This window comes from Halyomorpha halys, unplaced genomic scaffold (genome assembly GCF_000696795.3).
Source record: "Halyomorpha halys isolate HHAL.00 unplaced genomic scaffold, Hhal_1.1 Scaffold231.1, whole genome shotgun sequence".
NCBI lineage: Eukaryota > Metazoa > Arthropoda > Insecta > Hemiptera > Pentatomidae > Halyomorpha > Halyomorpha halys.
Genome location: NW_027114318.1, coordinates 66,172 through 88,239, shown reverse-complemented (window position 1 = coordinate 88,239; position 22,068 = coordinate 66,172). Strand labels below are relative to the sequence as shown.

Below are 22,068 nucleotides of genomic sequence, written 5' to 3'. Positions count from 1 at the left end.
CTTCATTTTTATCTTGTATATGGCTTACTTCACAGTGGTGCTAAGTACACTTCCACAAACTTTGAGAAAAATACAATTAAAGGTTCTCTCTTTTAGGAAAATTACAAGAACCTTTAATTTTATTTTTCGTAAAGCTAGTGGAAATGTACATAGCACCATTGTGAAATAAGCCATCCCAATATATTATGATGAATACTTGGATTTCTAATACCCAATGCATTTGATTGTGGCAGCTTGTTTATTGTACAGACTATATACAAACTAAAAATAATACAACAATCTTTAAAAAAAAAATGTAATACAATAATATATATAAAAGTTTTTATTCTATAAATATAATATGTATAATAAATACTATATTGCTTCGGGATACACCTTCAAGTAATTCATTTTTCTTTGCAACTAATAGCATATCAACAATGTTTTACATTTTGGTAAAGGGAAAAAAAACTAAAAGAATATTAAAACTACAAAATAATATATTTTTGTTTTATACGACACAATGAAAAAAACGTTAAAAAATAGCCAATGGGATTACAAGATTACCCATAAAAACTATATCATTTTGATTCATAAGCTTATCTTTAGATATATCGGAAGTTCCAATAAAAATTAGGTAAATAATTGCAATAAAACTTTTATTTTAATCTATTTCACAAGTAGGCGCTTGGAATAGGCAAAACCATGATAACATTCAACTACACATTTTTCTTAATTATACAAGTCGTTAATTTTGAATTGTCATTAATTTTGAGAAATTACATTCACTAAATTTTAGAATAATACTTACATTTTTTAGATTAAATTAATTAGTTTACCAAGTTTTACTATTTATATTGGAGCTGGATACCGCATTTTTTTAAAATCTAGATAATAATTTAAATTATATTTACATCTATAAATGGATGTTTATTTATATCTATATAAATGCAATAATTATTTCATTTATTATAAACAAATTACATATTAAATTGTGATAATTACCTATTAAGTATAAGGTCGATTACTGTTGAGTATGAGAGTTATCGTTTTTCGGTATCGTCCACTCAATGTGTTCCTCCATTTTTAATTTATCTTGGACGGATTATTACCACTATATTACCCGCGGGTGACAGCTTATATATATAACCACTGCCATCACAATAGATCCTTCAATATGTTGCCGCTAAAAGCCAAGGATTAGTACTTTTCCTGAATCAAGACAAATTCCAGATCCAACTTCCAAACCAGAGATTAATTACTTTGGATTTACTTCTTATCTTTTCCGTACGTGACATAGAAGCCAAAAACACAGGGCGGTAACGAAATATATTTTTAAATTATTGTGATTACTTATAATGCTTAAACAAAATTAGTTATAGAAATAAAATATGAATACTCACTACAGCAATTAACCCAAGAGTCTTGATGATTGTTTGGTTATTTACATCCCAGTCTAATCTAAACTCACCGGACGCTCAACATTTACTGAATTTAGGTTAAAAGGTGTTATAGAAAGCTAAGCAGTGTGCGAAAAATATGGTAAGAAACCCGATAAAAACAGCTCTGTCCACGGAACTCAAAAAAATAAAAAAGAAGAGGACAACAATGCCCCAGACACTCATAATTTCATCAAACTATTTTAACCTATCTGGTCTAAAAATAAAAATTTTTGAGTACACACAAAATTTCCTAACCTATAATAGAAGAACTGGTTTTGTAATTGTTGCACAAAAAAGACTGAAAAATGTTTAGAGCCTGGACAAGACACGACCATCACATCGATGGATTTAACCAATTCTCTGAAGAAAAGAAATATTTCAATTTTAGGAATAATTTTATAGTATAATTTAAAAAATTTTTATCTCAAATGATGAATAGGACACCACAAATATTTTGGAAAACGATGCTGTCCCATCTGTGAGAATGGCCCATTTAAGTAAGTGGAAGTAAAAAAAAAAATTTTATATATATAACCAACAATAAGTTATGTATCCCAGTGGTCAGTAATTCAAAATCCATCTTTCCAATAAATTTAAATCAAATCTGTCTCAAAAAGAGAAAAATTCTGTTCCGTCTCGGGTCATGCACGTATTATTTTTAAGAAATATAACTTCCATTAAATTAAATTATCAGTCAAATAATCCACAATTATAAGATGTGTTGAAAATATCGGATTTGTCCATCTTCATGTTAGGACGTAACCAAAACGTTTTTTAGGGTAATGTTATGTGTCACTATATTTCTTCAGAAGTTGTGTCGGTTTATCGTCATTGTTGTGTATACAGCTATTACTGTGTTGACTTGGAGGCCAAACATGGCCTCATGTTTTAATCAAATCTAACAATAAATCTCTACTTGTATAGCATTAAGGTGATATCTGATATTTTAGGTGATATTTACAAACAAACGTATTTCACCAGACATTAAGTACCTTAGGTATAATCTTTATAAACCTTAGATGTTATTGTTATGTTGTTTTATTATTTTCAAGAATTTTAATATGCCAATTAAAAAGTTATTTTCTGTTCTCAGTACGATAGTAGAATAAAAATGAACAGTTTTTACGGCAAAGGCCGACTGGTAATAGGATAGGTCAGCCTTCACTAGCTTATCAAACACCTTCAGCCGCTACGTACTTACTGTCCTTGAGGGACCATTATGGTAACTTTTTTACTTCACTTACAGAAAGAGATAAGAAAAAAGGTTTAATTTTTTTCTTAATAGTTTCAACAAAGAAACCAAAAGCGGGAATAAATGTACAAAACCGATAAGACATAGATTTCAAACAAGTTTTTTTTTACCTCCTAGTAAACAGATATTCTTATATTGTAAAAATATAGTTGACCGTATAAAGTAGATAGTCTGGGTGGCGGTCAATAAAGGTATCAAAATAGTAAAAGAAAACAATTTATTGTTAACCAACGATTGGACCCACTTGGCAGGGCTGTCAGATTGAAACAAAGATGACGACTCCAGTTTTAACTATTATATCAGAATAATTGATTTTGTAAAGTTGTATATTGTCCCTTGCCATTAATAATTGTTGTTTTAGGATAGTTTGGCATTCAAAACCAAGGGGGTAGAGAAGGCTGTAATAATCCCAACCGTCTTCAGAAGGATTCCATCTCGAGGGTACATATTTAATCCCTTACTCTAATCCCATTTCCTTTTCATCATCGATGTCACGCTTTAAATGTATACAATATAATTTCTGTTTCAACTAAGCCACGATCGATGAGTATCGTATAATGCATCCTCAGGAATCACAGAGGTATGAAAATCTGTTCTGCAGTCTTGACTATACTTCCTAACTTGCTGATACATTTTTATTAATTGCAGAGAGACCTTGACGTCTATATAAGTTATAATATAAGAGAAGCTGACATTTATAAGTTCAATGGTATTTATAAAATACACATTTAAATAAAAAAAAAATGGATTTCTGAAGCATACAGTGCGTCTATTGTCTTAATGGACTAATTTAAATAAGGTTATTTCTGGCAGTGGGTTAATCACCCGTCCTGAGTATTAATGATTCATAAGTGGGAGGACCTTATATCAGACCTGGCAAGGAACAGTGGACTCACTCAGGCTGTGGTTAATAAGTTAGTTACAGAAAGGTATTTAGCAAATGTATTCAAGCTGTCCTGACAATGTAAGGTGTATGGATTAGATAAAGAAGAACTAATTTTACTTGTGATCTGGTTGTGACTATTGTTAGGTTAGTCCCAAAACCGTCATCAAACTGAAGAGCGCGTGTACAGTACGGTTTTGTCGTCACGAATCCAGTTAGTCCGAGAAATAACAAACAAAAGAGGAGTCTTATTTACACTAAGGTTTAGGTAATGTAAAATGACCATCTACGTAGGTCTTCAAATAAAAAATGTCTACCATCTTAAAGCCGTGGAAATAAAAAGTGACTAGGCGTTGATGTGGATGACTCTCGTACTATCTTAGTATTACACTAGCTCGTCACCCTTCTTTGAGTTGAAATTAATACTCGCCCGTTTCAGAACAGATATTTCTGCATTATTCACTCTGGCAATACTTTCCCAAATAAGACTTCAGTTGACAGATAGACTAACTCTAAATTAAACAGTTTTTAGATAGAGATTTTTTTTTTCATTCATTTATTTATTTTTATTCTTATTTTATTTTATTTTAGTATGAATGTGATCATTCATCACTATTACCTATTACCCACAACTGTGTGACAGATTGTAATATCTATCAATAAATAAAAAGTATTTTTAAATAAGTTTTTAGATAAGTACTTTCTGTAAATATTAGTCTCCGTTACAAAATGTTAACATATTTTTGCAAGAAATATAACAATATAAGTTTACTAAAATTTCTATTCTGATGAAATAAACTTCTAGTTGATTGATTTTAACCAAAAAGTTGTGACATCTTCGGCATACACCTTACCTAAATGTATACTTTCATTTTCCTGCACCGTTTCTTACTTACGCTAACCTATTCTCATACACACAGCGTATGCAAGACTTGGTTATTTCGACTCAGAGAACCTCAAAACGTGTTTTTAATAATTTAAAACATTGAAACATCTTTCTGTAAAATTGTTTGTTGTAAAATCGATCATATTAAGTGGCACTTCCGGTTAGTCGATTTTAAGGATCAAGTTGCTATAACATCCCAGGAGTACGCCTGTTTTAAATGTTATTTCAGTTTCTTATCACTTTCATTTTTTGAGCTAGACTGTTCACTCACACACACAGACTATTTTGAAAAACAATTTGAGTTCTGGGGACCTCAAAACGAGTACTCTCGCTGAAAACCCGAATTCGAAATTTTGCAAGATCACAAGACTACCTATATTGTATACATATTATATTACATAAATAGTTGAAATAATAAAATATAAATAAACGAAATATACAAAATTTCAAAAAAATCTGGTCTTTGTTTATCATACAAAAATAAAAATTTGGTTCTGCCTTATTATCAACACAGCAATGGATTTTAACAGAGCAAGTGAATATCAGCCAAAGGTATTCTCGGAATACTCTGTTCCATACAAACCACATACATTCCAGTATTTAATTCGTTATTTCCCTCTTGATCATTGAAGGGTATGATTTGTTTCTCAAGACCATTAATATATACAGTTTAGCTTCAATTGAAAGCCCTCAGCATTCAAACGAGGTGCCCTTTATTAAACTATACCTAGTATTTCTTCCGGGCTTCGATGTTCATTTTTCCGTTAACACCTTCACGAAATTGTTTTATAATGATGAGTAAAAATGTTATATTATCATACAAAAAGTCGAAATATTTATACTTTTGTAATATAATTCATTATTCTAATTCAAAATGCTTGCGTTATGTTAATGTTATTTATTTTAAAATTAAAACAGACAGATTTTTATAATCATTATTATAAGTATATATATCCAGAATTAGTTAGTTTAATAGTTAACTATCAATTAGCTAATAAGTAATATTTAATTGTTACCTAGTAGTTAAATATGGGTCATCTACTTCAACACACTTATGAACCTTACCATCTCAGATTTTTTTTTTTTCAAACTTTGCAGAGATGTTTTATAGGTATAGGCTTGGAAAAATGTGACATTTTACTGTGATATGTCCACTCGTTTACGAATTATGAAGCCGTCAAGTTCTCATAAATATGTTTATAAACGGAGAACAAGTGTTGGAATTGCTACGGAAGCTTCCCTAATTTAACTATAGGTAAAGGATGGGTGTCATTTTACGGTATATTCCATACCCTATCATTCATATGATATGCAACCATATATAGATAAGATAAGTCATAATTTCTCAAAACCTAATTTAAAATGTATACTTTATTTTTCAAAGGGAGTATACATTTTAAAATTTTCGGCTTTATTCCTTAAATAGGTTGTAAATTGTTGATGTAAATAGTGCATAATATAAACGTGGGACGAAATGGGTTCATTGTTAAAAAATTAAAAACTTAAGCTCCAGTCTTATAAATTCAACTCTCCATTCATACTATCCACATCAGCAATGTTAATATTAAAGTTTTCATAAAAATATGCATATGCATAACCGAAACGTCAATAATGATTCTGTAAATAAGCCAGGAGATATATCAGGAAATTTAAATTGTAATTAAAAATACTTAACACCAAAATGGAAAATCTCTGTTTTTAATTGATCCTAAATATGAAAATAATATCCGGTAAAAAATTGAGCATTGACGTATAGATTTATTAATATATTATTGATATGAAAAAAAATATAAAATCGATTTCATGATAGCCCGTATAGTGTATAGGGTATAGATTTATTTTAACTTTTAGGATTTCTGCTCATAACAGTATGTTAAAATAAACTGGATTCACATATGATTTGAATTACATGTAATCGCAATTGCAATTAATAAGGGTCAAGAAGTGATTGTAATTGCAATTACTCTACTCTGTAATGCTCTAAATGAAAAGTTTAATCTTTTTAACGTTTTAAAACAACCACCATTTTTTATTCCCCCTGCCTACACTTGGCAGAATCATCAATTTTGATTAGTAATTATACATAATTTTTATTAAATTAATCCAAAATTGGGGTGAAATAACTGTTGTTTTTTTCACTCTGGCTCTTGTACTATTAATTGCTCGATAGCCGAATGATTACAAATTATTTCGAACTTTAATGACGTTGAACTTGACTGAATTATTACCTAATAGCACTCATTCGAAACAGAATTTGAAATTCTTTAATTCATTCATTAATACTGTAAAATTTTCGCTAGGAGGCACCGTTTAAGAGTAATATACGAAGAAAAAAAAAACCTCAAATTTAATTTGTTAGTTTGTCTTATTAATCAGCTGAATAGTAAGGGTTTTATGGCCACCAGAAATGTGTTTTCGTGTTAAATTTGTATTCCGTGTTGTGCATTTTATACATCTTCCTTCTGTATTTATAAGGTCATTGAATGATATAAAGAAAGAGTACTTTTGGTTCCAATGGGCTATTTCAAAATATAATATAAACGTGTAAAAAAAAATGCATACATAAAAAAACTAGTGAGGAAGCATGTCAAATTTTAGAGTCGTTAAGGAATTATTAATAGATTTTAAGTAGTTTTACTGAAAGTTAAATTAGATGACGCCATCAAACTGCCAAGCTCAAACTTAGTAATTTCAACAAGAGGGTGGGGTTCCACTTAGCTTCCAGTAGCACTGCTATGCTTGCTCCTGTCAACAACACTATTTGTAATCATTATAACATAATTTTCAATCCTTCCTAGGCAAGGGTTTGTTTAATGATTTCCATAACTGATGTGTCAGTAACATGACAGAAATAGGCACACCAAAGTAAAATGCATTTATAAAATAGCACATCAAAATGTCTACTATTAAAATAAACAATTTAAGGGTAATTCTCAAACCGGTAGTTTTTAAGTTCCATTTCAATAATATGATTTCGAGGGACAGCTATAGATTCATGTTTTTTATAACATGACCTTACGATACGGGAAACATTAATTTCTATTAATAATAACAAAAATTATCCAAATAGTCTCCACCTTCTGTATTAAAACATACTAGCTGACCCTGCAATACCTCGTTATTGCTATATTTGAGGATAATTTTTAACATAAATTTAACATTAAATGGATAAAACACAAATTCACACAAATATTGGTTTATTCTTCATGGGGCATTCGGGTTAAATTGTAATTACTGTTGCATTCAATTTTAGTTTACTAGAATGCTCTAAAATATACAATGTTTTTAGTAATACCAAGTCCATATATTACAAATAAATGCTTTTGGACTTGCAACATTCAGACGACGCTTTTATATACACAGATGACAAGACAAGAAAAGATAGCGGTAACTATGGCATTCAGAGAACGCATTGAAAATAAAAACTGACTTCGCTGTATCATCGTTAATGCAGGTCCGATTTAAGTGATATAAAATAAAACGTTTTTCTTTATTTTAAACAAATATTCTGCTTGTTCTATTAACGTAGGAGTTGTAAACGATCATATGAACAATAGTCACTGGAAGATAAAAAAAATACTCCGAAAAAATCAAGGTGAAAAATTTCTAATTTTTAATTTCTTTCAAAAATGATATTTAGGAATTTTAGAATATGCTAAAAATATAATTTTCCTTTTCCTTAAACTTAATTTACGCCAAGATTCATTATTTTTTAAATTTTTGGTTAAAATAAAATCGTTTAATGGAATACTAATATTTTGTTTATCCTTAGGAATATGACGAATCGATCAGTACATAAGAGCCGTAAAAAAAAAAAACCCTATTCTTTCAGAGTTACACACCAAAAACGATTAATTGTTTTATAACATATAACTCGTTATAACATAACTTTTTTTTTCTATTGGAGTAATCGGGAATTTCATCATCTTTAAACCTTTCCATGGCGACAGTGAACATTTTGAAAAAAAAAAAAAATACAGAACGTAAATCGGTCCAGTAATTCAAAAGTTTATTGTGTACAAAGATTCGTCCATTCCCTTTTTAATATATAGATTACATGTTCAACGTTTGTCCACATAACGTTTATTTTGGATATATTAAGCTTATAATTATAATCAAGTTAATTTCCTAGAAAATATTACGCAATGAAAAGATAATTTTTATTTTACCTTAAAGTTCATCCCTTATTCACCAATAAGATAAATAATATAGTACAATGTGTAAAAGAATAAAAAACGAACAAATGAATTCTCGAGATACATAACAACAAATTGCATAAGGCCGCTAAGATCCGGTTCCTAAGACAGCCAACCGAACCTGTAAAAAGAGCGCAAGACTGGTACAGACAACGAAGGCTAACTGCTCTAAGGAACCTACATTCTACTGAAGGATCTGGTACCCGCTTTAACCAATTGATATTCCACAACTAAAGAATATTCTAGACGAAGGGCGGAGTAGAGATAATTATAATGAATGGGGAAGAGATAATTCCAAATTTTGGACAAAAATGGAGGAGTTTATGCATTTTTACATTCATTCACCAAGACTCGCAAAATAGTCTGTTTATATGTATTTGAACAGCCTAGCTCAGAAAAAATTTTTACAAAACTGAAATTACTTATTTAAGTCAAATTATGTCTGGGACGTCCCAGCAACTTTTCCACTAAAAGCGACTTTATACTTACTTTTTTTTATCATATTTTGAAAAAAGGTTTTAACGATTCAGATAAAACTCTGAATATATGCAATAATAAAATATCAATATGCAACTTCCCTTTAATATGTGTGAAGTCTTTTATCGTTGAAATAATCTGACAGGCCGTAACTGCCGAATATTTAAAAAACTTCCCTTAATAAAGCACCTTTAATTTTGTTTATTTGGATTAATTAACCATCTCTAATTGTTAACAGCATAAAACAAAGGGAAAATATTAAAGAATTTGTTAATTAACGAAAGATAAAGATAATTTTTTTAGTGTTTTCAATAGTTTTCATGACAATAGTCATAGCTTCTTCACAATTGTCATAACAACCATAAAAAATATGATAATAGTAATTTATTACTTAAACTATAAATGGAAAATATTAAGGAGAATTAAATTGATTTACCAAAATTTAACTTAAATAAGCTTATCCGACAAGTGGGTGAAGGCTTGAATGTAAGTTATACTCGTATAATAACATGTAATAAGAGTTTATTATTCGTTTAAATCATCGACAACCCTATTTTTAAATCTGTAAAATACTTAGGAGACACGTTAGACAACGAACTGTTATTAAACCAGCATATTAACTTAAAATGAGGAAACGTAAGGAATAATGTACAAAATGCCCCAAATTTCAATTAAAATTAAAAACTATACCTAAAAATAAATTAATAGTCTATAACAGCGTTCCTCAAACTTTTTTGCCACCGCACCCTTTCTGGATAGAAAAAACACCGCGACGGCCTTGTAGAGATGAAAAAAAAATATTAAAATTCCGGGCAATTATCCCTAGAACGGTTGAATACGTTGGGAAAAAAAGAAAAACAGAGGAAAGTAAATGTTAAAATGCACTGTATATTTGCTATTTTAATATTAATGTTTCTTCGTTCTGTTTCTGTAAAATTACCCCTATCATAAGCTTGAGGCACAACACGGTTCGCGGCGCTCATTGGAAACTGCTGCTCTATAAATTAGTAGTAAGACTAATATTGATACATACCTGTCCCATATGGGGCGTCACTAGTTTAACTCACTAAGTAAAACTACAAGTAATACAAAACTAATGCCTAAGAATTAGTTTTTCGCAATTCGTATTACACAGGAACAACTAAGATCTATTCATAATTAAATATAGGGACCATTCAAGAATGCATATATAAATTGACTCACAACTTCTTTCGATTTTGCCCTAAATTTCTGGAACCTTCAGTAACTGAAATAGCAAAAATATACAAAAACAAGGCCCTGTAGTTATAAACATACATTGGTGCAAAAATCGTCAAAAAGATCTGTATTTTATTTAATTTCAAAACTGTTATGGTTTTTTTTTTTCTGTCACTTAATTCTTAACCAAAATGTAAAACATATTTAATAAGTTACAAAAAGCAAAAAACAAATTAATTGCATACGTGTGTATCCTGAAGCAATGAAATAATTAATGTGCATACAGATATTTGTAAAATAAAAACTTATATACGTATATAAAAAAAAAGTTGAAAGCATGCGATATATGAATGAGTTCTCCTTACCTTTGTGTTGAGGGGTGCCTGAAACAAAAAACAATAAAAATAATAAATAGTAAATAGTAAATTGAGATAATAAATAAGTGATATATTAAATACTAAATGCAATTTTTTCTTAAATAGAAACAAAAAATAGTCAACATATTGAAGGTAGTAACCAACCTGTACCTAATATAACTATTTAATAAATAATATAATAATACATAAATAAATTAATTACAAACAACAATATTGTGGTTGTTTATTTTTTTAATAGGGTTAATTTTTAGTTATTAACTATCAATCAAAATGATTAAGGAAAAAATCTTTTGTACCACATTAAAACAACCTTATTGAAAATAAAACTGTGTAATAATAACAAATATATATATTTATAATAGATTTATTATATATATTCTCCACATTTTTGCAAAGTTTCATACCGTTCTATTGGTCATTTTCATACCAAATGATTTTTTCCTTATTCATTTTGATTGATATTCAATAAATAATACTACTTTTTTTATTATTAGAGAACAATAATATAATTGGTATAATAATACAATATAAAATATTATACTAATAATTAAACAAATGATAAATAAATTAGCCTGGGCTTAGTATAACATAAAAAATTTGAATGGCCTTAAATAAAAAGATATTGGATAAATATCTATAATTGATGGCACAAAAGGCCACCTATAGCTAACTAACTTCAAGTAATGGATTGGAGTAGCGTACACAGAAGGTTCCGCCTGTTTGCAGGTTGCCGACTAATATGCCACTGTTCTGCAACGCAGATCAAACTAAGTATTTAACACTCATTTCATTAGCAAAGAAATTATATTTATGGTGAAAATATTAAAACAAGTAAATTAATAAGAATTCCTAGCATACTCTCGCTCCACCAAAAAACAGAAGAGACAAGAGGAAGGTTTATTACCGAACAAGAGGGGAGCTTTGTTGGAGGCGGAGTGGTTTCCCAGTCTCTTAGGACAGCCTCTTGGACAAGAGACATCTTTATTGGGCTCAAAAGGACCAACTCAATCGGGTGATTATTTCTCTGTTTATCGAACTCGATCAACCAAGAAATCTGTAAATCTTGTAAGTTTTTATAAGAGCGGTAGTGACGAACGGCATTATATAAAAACCCACGAGTGGTTTTAGTTTTGATTAGTGGGCTACAACAATTTCCTGCATTTTTTTAAATTCCTAAACTCCATATTATTATCTTCCAAGCATCAGCTTTGATGAATAAAATTGTTATTTCTGAAGATATAAATACAGTGAATACATATATAACGTCCTCGAATATATGCCCCGAACTACGTAACGGTTTTAATGACGAATATTTATGAAATCATATTTGTCAAAGCTTTTGCAATATAGTTTTTTATCGGATACATCAACCACGTTTATAACAAATGATATGTTAAAACGAATGATTTTGAGGACCTATCAAACAATACAGGATCAGTTTTAGCGATAGCTTTGAGTGATTCCACAAAATGCCTTGCAAACAAGAACCCTAATTTTCCTAGGGATTTTTTACATTAAATCCATATTTTGAAGAGGAAAGGGATTCGCTACTATTTAGTTTTATTATTTTCTTCAAAAAGAGAATCATATCTGTAAGGCATGTACTTGCAGCCAACATTTTAACTAGAGAAAATGCTTTGGAGAGAATTCACTCAACCATATTTTCAAATTAAAAAAATACACCCTAGGTTTACTAAAAAAAAGATCATAAAAATTAAGAAATGTTTCGAAAAGATATAAAACAAAGTTTGAACTACGATTCTAGAAGACTAAAGTGATAATAGATTTATAGGTTGATTTTATAAATTAAATTAAATAAAGAAATTTATTAGTTTATGTAAGCAATAATTGATTTGACAAAATTCGAATTTCACACTAACTCGATTTTTTGAGTATGTTTGGTTTAAACAAAAATCGGCTGTAATGGCCGAATATACCTAGTCCCTTGGAGACCTAAAAAAAATCTACTACCTAAAGGAGAAAAATCTACTCTCATCTACCACTGAAGCCCAGGCTGATCCGAGGCATCCTGTAATAAACTCTTTATTTATTTATTTTCATTATTATGCTTTTTGTTTTATCCTCATTTTCTTTCTCTTCTCAAATTATTTTTTCAGTATAAGTCAATTTATATTTATAATTGATCTTTATTATTTTTAATTATAATAGTTCATGGTTATAGCATTTCAAATAGTTGGAGGTGCCTGTTGTAGGAGACTATACCCCTTACTGTACTCCCATTATAAACAATTGAAAAATAACTAATAAACAGTTACAATAACCCTGCAAGGCCAACCAGGTCGATTTGCTAATTAAGAAATATAAATCAAGCAAAGCGCACGTATTTTTCAAGTTTTACATAATTATATGAGAGAACAAGTATAACCACCTATAGGTTACGTTTAGCCAGGATCAATAGAAAATTAAGGCAGGTCGAGAAAGGTGCAGTCGGCTTTGCGCTATCGGTTGAAGATATTGGAGAAAACTTAAAGGAAAATGGAAAAAGAATCATGGAAGCAAACTTATCAGAAATTGGAAGTTCCTAATACCCAGAAAAGGAGTCTGATAAAAACCAGAACAGACCCTATCGGACAGCAAAATCATGATCTTTTTTTTAAGAAATAAAACAAGATAAAGAGATTGTTTACACATCAAAAAGACCGACCAAGAAAATAATTTTATGAAATACATTAAGCTCGTCTTTTTAAATGTAAAATAATATAACAACAAAAACTTGTCAGTTTTTTCTATATCTTTATTTTCTGATTTTTTTTTGTTGATATTTCAACCCATTCAATTGACCAGTTTGAAACATTTTCATTCTCACCCTATTGTTAGTCCACAAATTACCAAGTCCAGCCAAAAAGATTCAGCTGAAAAGCATTCGTAACCATAGTAAGACTACATACAAATCACGGATGCACTAAGAAATTCCTAAAGATCTCTAAAATCAAAAGAGATAAAAATTGTGAATTAAACGAATTCATAATATAGAAAAGAAAAAAAAGAAAGAATTACGAGTAATGCCTGAAGAAGCATCATTCCTAAAAACATTAGACAAACAAAAGATTAGGAAAATTAGAATTTATTTTTTAAACTCAATGTAGAATTTAACAAAGTAAAACTCATATGATATTTTTTTTTTACTTTATTTTTTATTTAAGTTTATGTGTTTATATATTTACTTTTTTTTTCTTTTTCTCCGTTATTTACTTTTCTACTTATCGTTGTAAATTTCATCTTGATATGAGTTAAGTTTAACTAATTAAAACCATATCGGGATTTTGACCATATAGGATTTGGAGACAAATCTTGACTTTCATGAATATAAAAAACTTTTCTTCATACCAAACATATTTTTAACTGTCCGCTGGTTCATCACACCGCCATTTTACAAAATAGAGGGGACAATCTTGCCAGGAGAAGAGAATAGGAATTCATTAAGTTACAGAACAAACCATTTTAACTAAAGAAAATAAATGCTCCGCTAGTTTACATGAAAAAAGTTCAATCAACATGTTTTAGTTTTTGCTAAAAAAAAAAAAAATAAATAAATAAAATAAATATATAAAAAAAAAGAGAGAAGAAAATGATCGATTTCTATCCACCAAACCATTATGCATTATACCATTGACACGAGAACAGCTCAAGATGTAGTAGCCAGGGTTAATAACTGAACTTTTTAAAAAATTTTTAAAGAATAAAGCTCTACACCCTGTGGTAATCTGTTCGGTAAGAATAATGGTATTCTCTATTCACTGTGGTATGAAGCGGTTATAAAAGCAACATATTTTAGTTGTTGTTGATAATAATAATTAAAATAAATATAAACCTAGTTTATGGAGGTATGGAAATAGGTTCCACCTATGAAAAATCTTCTTAGCCTATAAAGGCTTAGTTTATGCTTAAAAAATAAAAGAAATGAGACCTTAAGAAAGTGCAATTATAAAAAATAATGACTCCAGAACATGAGAATCGAAAATGTTGTTACCGATAAAGAAATAGATCTTACGAAAAAAAATGATATGTTGAGAAAATAATGATAGCATCGAGCATTGAAATTCACCTAAGAACAGAACGAAAACAAGTTCTTCGAATTCAATAAGAAGCAAAATTGAGATAATACATCAGAGATCTCATCCATCGAATACTGCAGTAGGAATTCTATCATCAGCTAGTTCCTTTTTTCTATTTTCTCTATAGTCCACTATCTTTCAATTCAACGGTCATTGTTTTTCTTTCACACACCATATTTTAATTAAGTCGAAATTAATGTTTGTGGATAATTTTTAATGAAATTAATGCTACATAATAGATAGTATAATCTCCTCATCTTTACTATTGGAATAGTGTGCAAAGGGCAGAACATGAAATACTGGGAATTTTTCAGCTGGACTATATTCCATCTCATATAGAAAATAATGATTCAGATCTGCAGCAATGTATTACAACATTTATATAATTAGCCGAAATCAAACTGGAAACAAATTCAAAATGAAAAGAAAACACGAGATTGGAAAAATTAAAAAAAAAATAAAAATGATAAGAGTACGATGAAGAATGAAACAATTAAACATTTAAGGGTTCAACCTTGATTGAAATATTGACTGCAGAAAATAGACTTCCGCAAATGGAAAGCGCGGATATTACCTACTGATGATGGTAGCAGGCTAAACCATTACTAATTTAGAATACTTCCGCTTAACCGTCGATGATTTGGACCCGACTAGGACGGATAAGCAGAGTTCTACTGAAGCATAAGTTTTTTTTATACAGTTATAGATTTTTTCATTCGAAATGGGAAACGCGAGCCAAATCATGTAATCCTCTGTTCTCCACACTTTTTTATTTCAACACTATTTTATTCCGCTTATTGAAGAATGGTTAAACTAGACGATATTAACCTATAACGAAGAAAAATAAATAATCGAGACCAACAATTTTTTTTTCAACGGTAACTTATTAATAATATCCTTTTCTTTTCTAATAATTATTTTAGAATGAAAATTAGTAAACAGTCCTGTAATAAACAATTTTAAATATTGAAGATTCATAGATTTTTCTAAAACTCATTTGAATTAAAACTATTTCTGATATATAAATTTTGTGGTTTTACATTAGAATACCCCATCCAGAATACCACAGTTTATCCAAGCTCGAGGACATAAGCAGAATTTTCTTTAAGTAAATAAGTAGGAAATAAAACCATTTTGTCTAAACAATGCCAGCCAATATATTAATAAGCCAATATAATATTAATATGAATAATCAAACTGCATACTGATGGAGAGAAATAAGGTAGTTCGATATTTATTTTTTTAATGAGTAAAAACGCTTTCTGGAAGATTTTAGAGCAGTGGACAAGAGAAAAAAGAGAAAAACAAATAGAAATGGCTCAAAATTGCTGTTAAAAAATACGTGTAAAGTGAAAAGAATATGAGATTTCAAAGGTAAACTGCCTTCTTGGGAAAATTTAAAATAATAAAATAAAAACTAATAGTTATGTGATGTAAATTGATCTATATTTTTATCCTGTAGAAGGATAAAAAAATATATATATATTTAGAATATATATAATTAGAAAATTAAGAACGTGCTTTGAAGGAAAAATTGTATCAAATCATACCTTTTTTTCTAAAACTAAATTTCATTTTTTTCTCATGTATTCTTATTTGTTTAAATATCCAGGGTTTTTCTCCGGACTACGGCGCTAATTTTCAATTAATTTGGCACCATAGTCAAAAGTTACCTCAGTATGATTATTAGACTATGATCCTCAAATTCGACACCTAGTCCACCAATTTTCAAAATTCATGTCATCAACAATGGGTTGATTTTTTTTTTAAATAGCTTAAAAGCGTATTACTGTTTTCCTTCCGGGCGAAATATCACAGCTTAATAACATTTTTGTGTTCTTTTTATATCAATACCTTCTTAAAGCACATCTTGGTAAAACGGACAACGCCATTCTACGATATTTATGGATGCCAATTAAACACACACCCCAATGATTAAGAGCAATCATAAGCTATAGTAAGCCTTCTCTATTATTTTTAGTATTCTCAACTTTTATCTTATTAAATGATACAATACCTAAAGAAACCGAATAATTGATCTATTTCATTAATCAAATGTACAGCAGAACCTCAATTATCCGTCCTATTTGGAATTAAGACATCGCCGGTTATGTGAAAGAGCCGGAATCGGTTAATCCAGAGTATGTAAAAGAAGAACCCAATATTAATTAAACTACTATATTAAATAAAAATAAAAATACATTGCAACAATTAAACTTTAGTTCGTATGTATATTAATAAATATTTAGACTTTTTTTCTTTCTGTCTTTAATTATTTATTCAATAAAATATACTAAATGGCAATATTTACCGGTCGGTGCCAAAAAAAATAATTTTATTATTTGCATAAAAAATAATAAACACATAAAAATATTTATCTGTAACACTTTATGCATTGTAGAGGTTGCAGTAAGATTAAATTTAAAAGACCAATTTATAATAACTTTAATTAAAAATTTCTTTAGATATATTATTTAATTAAAGGACTGGAACAATCATTTAATTTTACTTATTTTAATTTTCTCAGAAATAAAAGCTATTTCTACATAAAGTTTTAATACAAGAGAATAACATAAACAGCCCATAATACTAATTGAATAAAAACCTTCCATCTAAATTTGATTATTAAATATATTGATAATATACTGTAGCTTATGGCTTAAAAAATAATAATAAATAACATAATAATAACCTGAAAACTAAAACCTTTCTAAGAAAATTGATTTACAATAATCCTCTGTAATTTACGCTACATATTTTATTTTTAAATTTAAAGTGCAATTTAATTTTTTTAAATAATTGTCTATGAATTTATACATTAAAGATTTTCAAGAAAAAACAAAAACAAAAAATCCAAGTGTTAAAGATATAGAAGGGCATGAGATTCATTTTTTTTTTTACTTTTTCACTTCAACTGAATCATATTTGCTGTTTGTTACAATTTTAGCCCTGGTAAGTTGGCAATAGTTAAAACAGTTTTTTTTTTTATAACTTTTTAGTTTAAACTATTTTCTGATAGTATCATAAACGCTTAAACTAATCAACTATTTGAAAACATTATTAAAATTGTTTTAACTTATTTTTTTCCCACTTTGCCAATTAATCGAAAGAAATGGTTGGTAAGGGTTCCGCTGCAATTTAAATTTTTAACGCCTAGATTCTTCTTTTCGTTTCCTTAATACCAATTTAATCCATATAATTTTTTATAATATATCATATTTTTTTAACAATAATTCAGTTTTAATAACTTACAAGGAAAATTAACTAATATAATTCTAGTTTTCTCTAATCTGATTAAATTCCAGATTACAGTTGAATTATATGCTGGTTGAGATTGATACCATATAAGCAATTTTTTAAGTGATCGCGAGTTTAAGGGGATGGAGAATCCATTGTAATACACAGTAAGCCTAATAATTAGAAGTTCTGGGTTACACATCTGCCAAAGAGATCAGAAAACTTGTCACAGCATATATTTATTCTAATATTAATTTTTGTGATCAGTCTTTATATTAATTACTACCCGGTAATATATTAAATTAATAAGTACTCGATCCTATTATAAACTAAACGTTATCCAACATATCATGTTGGAATAGAAAATGTTATTACAAATCAACATCTAAAATATTTTTTTTTTAGTTTGTTAATTTTTTAAAAATTCAAATAAATCTAATCTTTTATAATAAAATATTTAGCTATGATAAAATGTTTTATTTTTTTCTAGAAACACCTATGCACAACATTGTTTTCTAAAATGAGGGTACGGCATACCTTTAATTCGTCACCCATCACATTAAAATAATTAAACAATATCGTGTGCAAAAAGCTATTCTGTTCTCATTCAATGTATACAGAATAACAAAATTGCATTATTCAAAAAATCAAAATAAATTTAATCACAAATATATAAAAAATCATAGTAATTTACTGTTTCAAGCTTAGAAAAAAAAAATTATAGGTAATGATCTTATAAAATAATACACTAGAAAAAACATCAAAATAAATCAAGCTGAAAATGTTTTTGACATAAATCAGGCTCTTTTAAAATATTATATTATATTTTCATAAATTATACACTTTGAAAGATTTCCTGAAGTACGATGCAGATATAATTTCCCATGGAAATATTTTTTATAACTATACCCATACGTCTTCTGATTAGAGCATCAAATACTTCCTGGGTTAGTGAAATAGAAAAAATATTTAGATTTATATGTAAAAATGTCTAAAAAAGTTTATAACATGATATATTTATTATTTAGGAATATTTTACAGTAATCCACCAAAAGATTTAAGTGACCAACACGCCTTGGTATAATTCTGTCTTCATTTTTATCTGCCAGGACGGCAGTGGAGTGTGCCAAAGGATCACCTTTTGACAACTCCACCCAACGTAATATAAGTATATACATGTGTAAATACAAATTATATAGTATATAGTATGTATATACGGCTCTTCCGAAACGAGTCGGAAAATAAAACATAAGTTATATTTTTATCATCAGAAGTCTTGTATCATACCTCTGCACTCGAATAAATAATTCTTCAAACACCATTGCATGTTAATAAAATAATCAATAAAATTAATGTTAACTTTTTATAACCATATAAAACATAATACAACCCCAGGGAAAAAAAAGAACTAAGTATAATATAAAACTATAATAGTAAATAACGGTCTATATAATCCTATCATATCAATACAAATTGTCTAAGAAAAGATACAAAAAAAAAAAAATCAACAATTAGTTATAAAAGAAAGGTATTAAGTCCTAATAAATAGTAGTAAGTGGATTGGGAGTTGATAACAGATAAGAAAGCCAACCCGCACACTATTGGCTCATTTCAAGCTCACAGACACCACAAACTCTTTTGAATAATAATTTACTTTAATTAAATCAACTGGGCATAATTTCAGAAATAATATAACAGAGAATATACATATATATACATTATATCTATAAAATAGAAAGTATTTAATATTTTGTAAAATCAAGAAATCGGAAAAAATAACTGAATTGATGATAAAGAAGATGACATATTATTTTTTTTTTAATATATATATAACTTAAAGTAATGTTACTTTCACGTAAGTAAGCAATACCGGCACGACTGGACAAGTAAGCACGTGGCTCCAAGTGCAATTCTTTTAAGAAATAGACAATTTATCTCTATTATATATTTATGCCTTTTTATTTTTTTCTAGGATATCATTACTCTACGTCATCAATTTTCATTTTGACACCGCCTTGAGAAATGTTGAAAGTGAAAGCTGTAAGGAAAAGAGACACTGAATATTGTTGTAAGAAATGAATGGACTACTCACTCAATTCGGCCGAACATAGGATGAACAATAGCGGTAGGAAGAAGATAGACATGACGACGAGAGCCTACCCCGGCGGCAGGCACGAGCGATCTGGTCTCCTCCAACCGTTCTACTGAGCCACTGGATCTACTCCGTTCATCCGCGCCTGCGCTTCCCCCACCTCTCTGCTCTCTCGCTCAGTCTCTTGGCCACACTTCTTTAAGTAACATCTCACATTAACTCAAACTTGTTCTTTATATGAAGAAAAAGAAAAAAAAAAAACCCTGTTTAAAAAAATAATTTTGTTATGCCTGAAAATTGATCTTATCCGATGAAAGAGCATTCCTTCACATAATCCGAAATATTCGCGGCAATTCGTCGGCATTTGACAATCATAATATCTACTATGGGCAACTTATATTGTGGTTGTTTGTTTTTTAATGGGATTCATTTTTAATTATTAAAGAAAAATCCTTTAACCCCCCCCCCCACCATCTCTATCTACGTTAGACAGAATATTACTGGATTAAAACCGAAAACAAATGTTTGTTTACGCAACGACTATTCTTAAAGTAGACTATCTTTTAGTAAATCAATCATAAAAATCCCTAATAATTTTTGAGCAGTTTATATACACTACACACTTCTGCGACATTTCGACCTTTCTATTGGTCAGTTTCAAAAATGGTTATCTTCACCCTAGTCACAATATTAAGAACATTTTTAAATATTCATCCCTTGAAAGTATTAGTGATAATTTTTTTAAATAATTTTTATAATAAAAAACCACCAATATCCAAAACTGGTTTAGAAGGCAAAAATATAAATTCCGATTTTTTTTTATATTGAGAATAAAGTAGTGAAATTTATAAATTTTAGTACCAACATTTATATCAGGGGCTGTCCTCCATCCATTACATAACCATTTGTTTATTTTTTATTTATCGAATGAATTTTAAAATGAGTCCTAATGTCAAGCCACATTTCACACTCGCATTATTCTCATCTGTTGGCTAAATATTCTATTATTTGTCATATATTGCTGAAAACAAAAATTTAAGCATGTGGCAAAGCGCACACATGATACAACTTTATTTTACTGCCGTACTTTGAATTGAAATTAATACTCATACATTTAAATTTAACAACCCAGTCTACTGAAAGGCTTCAATATACGTTAAATGAAATTTTAAAAAATTATTTAATAACCATGGTAAAAAAAAAAAATTATCAATTGGCGAAAATGCGAATTCTCTCACCAGTTATAAAATATTTCCGCATGTTTCTTTGAGCTAATTATTAACTCCTTTCATAGTTGATATTTTTTTCATTTCTCACTACCAATAAGAACGTGTAATGGTTAATTATCTCAAACAAATAAAATTAAACGTACTTTAGAGGTAGCCATTTCGGAATTTATGTACAATAAAATTATTTCAATGAGGATAAGACCTATCTGAGACTAAAAATCATTTAATTATTCAGTTTAATCCAAATTGTTGGAGCTAGTTTTGAGAAAATAAAAAAATATATGAAAAACTGATTAATTAAAGTGGCACTTCCGGACAGTCAATTTTATCGGAAAAATTGCTGTTAGGCCCTAGGCATATATCCGCCCTAAATAAGTATTATCGATTTCGTTTTTGAGCAAGGCTGACCACATATATACACACACACAATATCAATAATATCATTCTGCAAGATTTGGTTATTTCGACTCAGGGGACCTCAAAACGTTTATTTCGGTCAAAAAATGAAATTTCAAATTTTTATCGATCCCAATACTTTTCCTTACTCTCTATTTCATGTATAGGTAAGTGAAAGTAAATATTCTAACTGATTTAGAGGACATAGTTGACTTTGCAATGTTAGAACTCGAGTTTAAAGTTGTTCAAGACTTATAAAAAAATAAAAAATATTTTGAGACTAAAATTGGATAATATTTATTTATTTAAACAATAATAACCAGTCTCAAGAAATTAATCATATAACAGA

General features: G+C 28.8%; 1 long non-coding RNA gene across 3 annotated transcripts in view; it reads right to left on the bottom strand.

The window, feature by feature from the left end:
* The window catches only part of LOC136796789 (uncharacterized), a 472,034-nt gene extending 451,817 nt beyond the window's left edge, over positions 1–20,217 (bottom strand). For all 3 annotated transcript variants that reach the window (XR_010844539.1, XR_010844541.1, XR_010844540.1), the window contains exons 1-2: positions 20,095–20,217; positions 10,678–10,695 (exon numbers count right to left, since the gene is read on the bottom strand). This is a non-coding gene — a long non-coding RNA (uncharacterized lncRNA). The remainder of the gene's footprint in view (positions 1–10,677; positions 10,696–20,094) is intronic.
* Between the last annotated feature and the right edge of the window lie 1,851 nt (positions 20,218–22,068).